Source organism: Phragmites australis, chromosome 16 (genome assembly GCF_958298935.1).
Source record: "Phragmites australis chromosome 16, lpPhrAust1.1, whole genome shotgun sequence".
Classification (NCBI taxonomy): Eukaryota; Viridiplantae; Streptophyta; class Magnoliopsida; order Poales; family Poaceae; genus Phragmites; species Phragmites australis.
In genome coordinates, this window is record NC_084936.1 from 28,499,622 (window position 1) to 28,507,697 (window position 8,076).

The 8,076-nt window shown below is 42.9% G+C and overlaps 1 pseudogene; it reads right to left on the reverse strand.

Annotated features, from left to right (window-relative positions):
* Window positions 1–7,292: 7,292 nt before the first annotated feature.
* LOC133895212 (transcription factor MYC2-like) lies at window positions 7,293–8,076 on the reverse strand (annotated as a pseudogene).

Here is an 8,076-nt window from a genome sequence, read left to right on the forward strand (position 1 = left end):
CATATATCATTGCTTTTAGTGTAACATCCATTAAACAGGTATATTTAATGGTAGTACGATACATTTACGGTAAAAAACCTCTCAGTTACATATGTCAGAAAATGTGTACAGATGAGCTGAGGGTTGATAGTCATGATAGGTGATCGTGCCTGGTCCAGAGCATGGTGACTGCGTCCTCTAGAGCCTGGTGACCACGTCCTACACGTTCTACGTCTGAGTTGGGTTGTTAGTTTGTTACTGCATGATTCCTATATTCCAGGATCATAGATCTGCTACATGTAGAACACGTTTACATTTTGAGCATCAGTATCTTTCGGAATCTGTCAATTGCATTTTTGAGAATGCTATAGCTAGGTCGGTCTGAAAATTAACTTCATAAATATCGTAACTTGATTACATTCTTATATTATATACTAGTAACTAATGATCAAATTAATATGTTAGCGACCGTATCCATATGCAATATGATAGTATAGACGACCATATATAACTACCGGTATTACGACGTACAGTACGTTAATTGAAACGAGAGGTCGACGATCGGCGCACAGGGTGAGAGAGCTAGCTCTGAAACTACGCAATCAAGCTGAGCTAGCTATAGGCGAGTTGCGGGAATAATTGATCGAATCAAATAGATGGAGACGCCTCTTGTGTACGTGCATCAGCTACACAGGAATGACAGGCGTGAATCTTGTCGTGCTATGCCAGCTAGCTTCTCTCTCTCTCTCTGTGTCTCTACGTACCAAGCATGAAAGCAAAACAGGTGATGCACTGGATCCATCGGGAATTCTAACGACGGAGTCCACCGGAGAGGCCCACGGCCACGGGGACCTAGACCAAGCACAGACGATTACTAGACGAAGTCTGCCGGCAAAATTTCTACACCATAAATTCTGTGAAGCGCGGGATGATCGTAGGAGGCGCATGGTACGGGCGCCAAAATGCCAACTTTAAACAAGCCAGGGCCCAATGGCGACTGTCGCTTATGGGGCCCGTGAGGCCACGCGTGCCAGAAACATGACACATGGCAGGCTGTAGGCTACTACACATAGTACAACTCTGGTAACAATCGATAGTGGACTGGTAACACCTCTTGTTAGAGTTAGGGCAAGAAATTTGTAGAAGTTTCAAGAAACTAAACGTCGCGGTATTGTTCCTTCTTTTGCTCACAGTACAATTCATAATCTCTGACTGTTTCTTCCAATGAGAACAGATTTTTTCAATGCATGATAATGTGCCTGTTCCTATTGGACCATCAACCAGGCTATCTACTTGGACTGTTTGGGGATGGTCACCGCCCTCTCTACCGAAAGCTGTTAGGAACCTGGTGATCAAAGCACCTATCTGTTGCAAAGAGATGCCTCCCAAAAGATATAATGTCCATTCATTTTATATAAATATGTACATCAGTTTAATGAATAGAATCACAAGTTCATTCTCTACTTAACTCTCTACTGTTTATTACATTTATTTTACAACACGTTATCAGCCACGTATGCTCTGCAGAAGGCGTAGCCACAAGAAGAAAGCGCCACTCGACGTAGCGTACATCTATGACGATGCATGGCGGTAGCTGCCAGCGACGCGAAGGACAAAAGCAAAACAGGTGCTGCACTAGATCCATTCGGAATTCTGACGATGGAGTCCTCCGGAGAGGACCACGGGGACCTAGCTAGACCAAGCAAAGACGATTATTAGACGAAGTCTACCGGCAAAATTTCTACACCACAAAATTTGCCGAGCGCTAAATGATAACATTCTTTACACCATTTTTTTTAAAAAAATTCATGACTATTTAGGTAGTGTTTTGAAGGTTTGACAATATTGGAACATGGCATTTTTATAATTTTTAAATAAATCGCCGAATGTATGATGATCCATATAGATCGCCCGATGAAAAGACAATCTATATATTTATCGCCCAACGTACGGGTGAGAAATGCCTATTTTTATTAATTTTAAAAATGAACATGTATTTCTATTATTTTTTAAAAATAAAAAATCATAACTGAAAGATAAATCACCACTACGCCCAAAACCTGACAACTCCCTCTCAAACTGTCCATCCAATGCTTAGCTCACTATAGCAGCACTGTATATCTTTTTCATACCTTTTTATCTATTGAATAGATCATAACAAAATATAGTATTTTTAAAATCTACGGAATGAAAGCTACAAATTTCATAAAGATAATATAATTTTATTCTATCATTAAAAAGACGTACATCACAATATAAAACTGAGGACACAATTTGTCTTTGAGTTCTAAACAGCGAACTTCTACATACCACCACCATCAATACACTGTTATAAATTTTACCATCAGCTAAATTCCAAAATTATCTAAACTTTAATTATTATAAGAAAAATAATAAAAAACATTAAAGCATCCTAATAAATCGATGAACAAAAACTAAATTCTGAAACTACCTCTACAACACAGCAGACTTCCATCAACTATTGCGCACAATGTAAATGGCCCAAAATTATAAAAAAAACATAAGCTAGTCTGTCGAGTCCTCTACAACTTTCTTATTCACATGTTCTATAGAAAAAATGGTTTTGGTCAATGAAACTGACAACATAGCTGCGCTGTCTGATCTGACTATGCGCAGAACACAGATTACATGCAAATCGATAGTTTCCCTAGATAATATACCCCTAATGACACGCTATGAACTAAAACTCATCTAAAATAGGGGAAAAAAGCCACCGATTTGTTACCTAGGTCATCTACATAAAGAATCCCTACTTCCCTCTTATTCTTTCGTCTTCTTCTCCTTCCTTTTTTCCCATTTTCTCCTTCTGTTACAGAAAAAATAGATCAGTTTAGGCCTTATGCTTAAAATGGGTGACAACTTTGACCCAGGTTAGACCCGAGAGGGGAAAAGGGGTTAGCGGACTCCAAAGCTAGTCCAGATATTTTTCTCTCTATTTTAAATAATTTACTAATATATTTTCGCTTTCCGTGATTAGCTGGAGAAACAAAAACCAAAACGACAACCTAAAAACATCTTTTGGACTTTAGGACATTACACCATGAACTTACAAAACTCCTGGCATTAGAACCCTAGTCCACCGCAGACCTTGTAATAAGTAATAACGACCATTTTTCCAGGTCGACGCTTGTGTTTGCTTTGCGTGTTACATGCATGATGCGTCCGTACATGGAGCTGTATACATGCATTCATGGATTGATGCTTTGCGCTCTGCATGCATAGGAGGCCGCGCAAATTGACGGGCAAAAATTTGCCATTGTGTGGTTCTGCGTAACTAATTAATCGCTACTGATGTGCACTGTACATGGAATAAAACTTCACAAATCCCGATTAAAAAAACTTCACAAAATCGAAGCACCATCTCTAGCATGAATGATTGGTGATAAAGAAAAAACAAGGGAAACCCGCACAGAAAAGAAAGGAAAGGAAAGGAAAAAAAATGTACTGTTTTGCAGTGTACAACGTAGTCCGTTGCCTGCCAACTTTATTGATATATATATATATATATATATATATATATATATATATATATATATATATATATATATATATATATATATATATATATATATATATATATATATATATATATATATATATATATATATATATATATATATATAGGAAAACTAGTATGTACTCCTGGGTGTATGTACTCCCACTTCTCATATACCACTTTTACACGTGTGTTATACTTCTTTATCACTTTAAATATACTTCATTAGTAATTATAAGATACTACAATACAAATCCCACGAAAAATTTTATGAAATTCCATGATTTTTATCTTAATTTGCGTATATACTTCTTTTATGTATAAAAAAGAGTATATAGCAAAAATGAAAGGCTAACATTGAATTTTTTTTCATACAACTCATATTGGAGTATCTTAGAATTAGTATTAGAGTATACTAAAAATGATAAAAGAGTATAAAGTGTTTGTTTAGGTGGTATATTGCATGTGGGAGTACATACTCCTAGGAGTATAGAATAGGTGTATATATAGAATAGGAGTATATATATATATATATATATATATATATATATATATATATATATGTTTGGATATAACCTTTTGTCCTAGTACCTAGTACAATTCTTTTTGTCTCAATTTTAGTTTTAGGTAAATAACCACAATATGTGTCTGCTTCTAATTGCGTGCTGTGTGAAATGAAGCACCATTTCAGTGAGCCATTCTTCATTGAGATCATAATTCTGGCACCATTTGCATTTGGGTATCTAGGAATTAGAAAATTTCCAATAAATTGAATCTTCCTTTTAGAGGGTTGGAGAAACCATTTTAAATGGGAGTTAAATTTGCTTTGGTTAATTATCCATAGAGCTAAGCATGCTTATTCTTTTTCCATAAAGAAGATTGCTAGATAGTCCTCAGCAATTTTTTCTCCTTGCAATTATTCATGTAAAATATTCCGTTATAATATATCCATTCTCATAGTAGGACTCTTTTTCTACTATTTTCTCTTTTTAAAAAAGGAATACCAAAAAACAAAACCAAGGTTTTATTTGAAACAAAACCAACGTTTAACGACCACAAATATCCTGCTCGAGTGTAAGAGTTCGAAGATCCAATGAAACCATCAGTGAACGTCTACATGTATGATGTGACCCCCTTTTCAAAATTAAAGCAAGGGTAGTTACAAAGTTAAACTCAAGTATCTACATGAATTCATCTAAGGCTAGTAAAATTCATATATATCTAGTGGAAGAAATCCAAACCACCCATATGAGTATATGAACGAGAATTGAGTTTTTATTTAAAATGGCGGTCTGGGAAGACCAAGTCAAAGGTTACAGTTTAATTTACAGCTTAGAGCCATAGCCAAAAAATGTTATTGAGGTATATATATGGATATGTTGAGAAATTAAAACTTCTTCTGAACTAACTCAGCAGAAAACTACACAGTACAACACTAAGCTACAGAACAGCTGATGCGATTAAACAATATCAACTAACAAGCCCTTAAATGAAGTGAGGAAGATTGTGAACCAAACAAGAAACCAAATGCACAGCTCATGCATATTCTAGACGGTATAAAAATAACCTTATGTAATGCATGGAGCATGAATATACATAGTGTTATCATTTAACGCATGAAGGGATGCCGGGAACCAAACCATCCATGCGAGACACAAGACACCAAGAGAGGATCGAACACGAGAACACCGTTGATAGTATATCTCACTTCAGACAGATAAAATGTTTAAAGGTCTGCTCAATTGAGGGGGGGGGGGGGGGGGCTGTGAAAAATTTATTGTCCAAAAAAAATTGATAAACCCGATAATTCCATTTATCGGTGGGCCCCGTAAATTTACTTATCGGCCAAAAATTTCGGTAATTTTTGAATTTGGCGTCTTTTGATTTCCGGATCCAACACGTGAGCAACAAAATATCGGCGCATAGGCCGTAGGCCGCTAGACGACCCCCTCCAATACTAATTCATTTATGTGTTATTTTTTATGTAAAATGATTTGGATGCAATCTACGTGATTTTATAGATAAATTGGGCCCTTTTTTTCAAATTTTGTCCAAAATTTTTTATCTATCGCCGATAGAATTTCGATAAATCCAATAATTCTGTTTATCGCTAACATCCGATAATTTTTTTTATCGATAAATTTTTCCTTGGGGGGGGGGGCGTGTTTGTATGTGTCTTTTGGTTAGACTACTCAAAATCCCGTCGTGAATGGATCTTCGTTCCTTTCAGCGCTCTAACGGTTTTTCTTTACGGTTCCCATCACGAAGGGATTCCTAAGGTCATTCCCTTTAGGACGGGATTCTCTCTCCTTTACCTTCGCGATTCCGCTCGAAGGAAAGCTGTTGAAGATGAGAAAAAATAAAGGGAATGAAAACGGGGAAGAGAATCTGGAAGGGAACGAAATGAAAGGAATATGGTTAGAGATGGTCTTAGGACTTATCGGTAAAATGAACAAATTTTCCTGCCAATCCGAAAATGAACGTCTAGCTCTCCATCAAACAAGCCCTGAACTGTAGCAATTGTTTTCGAGCATGCATCATCACCTAAAATAAAGTGGACGCTAAAAAATAGATGTATGTTTTTTTTAAAAAAAAATCAGACGACGGCTGTGAGCTGTTCGATTGGCACCAATATGCTGCAGTACCTAGCCTTATTTTGGTAAATAGCTCAAGATGGTATGGAGCTAGACACTACCCTGCTAGGGATGGCAGTTTCTCCCGTCGGGTCAGGTCCCCGTGGGTTTCAGACCCAACGGGGGTGGGTTCGGATGGGGAATCTGCCCCATGGGGGCATCGGGTCGGGGCCCTGAATCCGGACAGGTTTAGGGCTGGAGTTGGTTTTACACCCGCGGGGTACCCCACGGGCCCCAAAATCCCACAATCCATTCACGTATTCTTCCCCACCAGCGCACATAAACCCCTGGCCCCATCCCTCTCATCCTCCCCCTCTCAGCTCACTCTTTGCTCTCCCTTGTTCTTCTCCATCACGAGTACAGACTGAGCTCCACCACACCGCAACACCGCAGCTCCATAGCGCCGACGCACCGCTGACCACCTGCCACCTCCCTGCCTTTTTTCCTCCATCGGAATCCGAAAGGGCAGGCCATGACGAGCTCAACCACGACCCTGCCAAGCCTCACCGACGACCATAGCTCCCCAGACCGCCACCTTCTTCCTCCTGGCCGGCAGCCGAGCTCATCCACCCCGCTATTGATCTCCCGCCCTTCTGCTCCTCTGGCCTAACCACCGCCAAGGTGAGCTTCATCGTGCTTCACTGAGCCACCCATGCCCCTTCCCTTCCCCTCTCCCTCGCCGTAGCACGCCACCATCAGAGCCCGACCACCGCCCGCCATGACCGCCGTCGTCGACCTAGCTTCGGCCACTGCATGTCGCCACCAACTAGTCAAACGGAATTCCCACGCAGTGTTGAGCCTCGTGGTGCCCTTATCCTTTCGACCCTCAAGCTGAGAGGAGTCGAGGAAGAATGGCGCGATCGAGCTGGAATCCGGCATGGATGTGGTTAATCAGAGGCGGGGGCCAAGTGCTGCTCATCGTCCGCTCGTGCTGCTTCGTCGCCCGTCCTTACCTCCGCCGCCGCCTGCCCTTACCTCTGCGGCCGCCCGTGCTGCTCCGCCGGTCGTGCTCCGTTGCCTAGCCCGCGCCCTTCGCCGCCCATGCTGTCTAGCACTCAGGTCTCTGTCAGGTCTCGAGTACCCGCCAGGGCTAGGACCAGGGCTGGGGCTGTTTTGCACCCGGTGTACATTTCGGGGCCAGATAGGATTCGAGGAATCATGTTTTAAATCAGGTATGGGCGAGTAAAACCCGACAGAGGCAGACCCATTGCCAACCTTATCCCCTGCAGCCTGTGGAGCAGCACGGCGCGGAGGCAGCCCTCATCCTGCAGCAGCGTGGCCGTGGGCACGTCCATGACGGCGTCCCGCACCGTCACGCCACCCACACACGCGTGCTGCACGGGCAGGTCCAGCAAGCGAAGCACGTCCATGAGGCGCGCGGGGGCATGGTGGGCCGCGGTCGTCAGGCGCAGCGCCGCCGCCTCCCGCCCGATCATTTGTTCTGACTCGTGGGATGCCGCCACGGCCACGGCGGAAGGCGCGCCCTTCCACGCCACGGCCTGCGTGACCTCGGCCTCGAGATGCTTCACTTGGCCACACAGCTCGACGATGTAGGCAGTGGCGTCGACGAGGAGGGACGCCTTGTCCATCCGGGACACGGTGGGCACAGCTGCTCGGAGCTCACATAACCGACTGTTGAGCTTGTCCCGGCGCTGCCGCTCCGCCTCCACGTGGTTGATACCCGGGGCGTTGGTCTGGTGCCCGGGCTTCCGGCCTCACTTCTTCACTGCAGGTGCCGGCGCTCCGCCAGACAGGTCGTTGCCTGCCGAGCGCGAGCCCTCTCGTCTCCATAGCGAGGCGGGTATCCTGCAAGTTGTCGTCATTCAGCAACCATTGCTCCGGGACCTCGATGGAGAGGAACTCGAGCACCTGTTGGTGGCCGGACAAGGAAAAGGAGACTAGGAAGGGAGAGCTGCAGGAAGAGGTGGGGTAGACAAGCTCATCCAT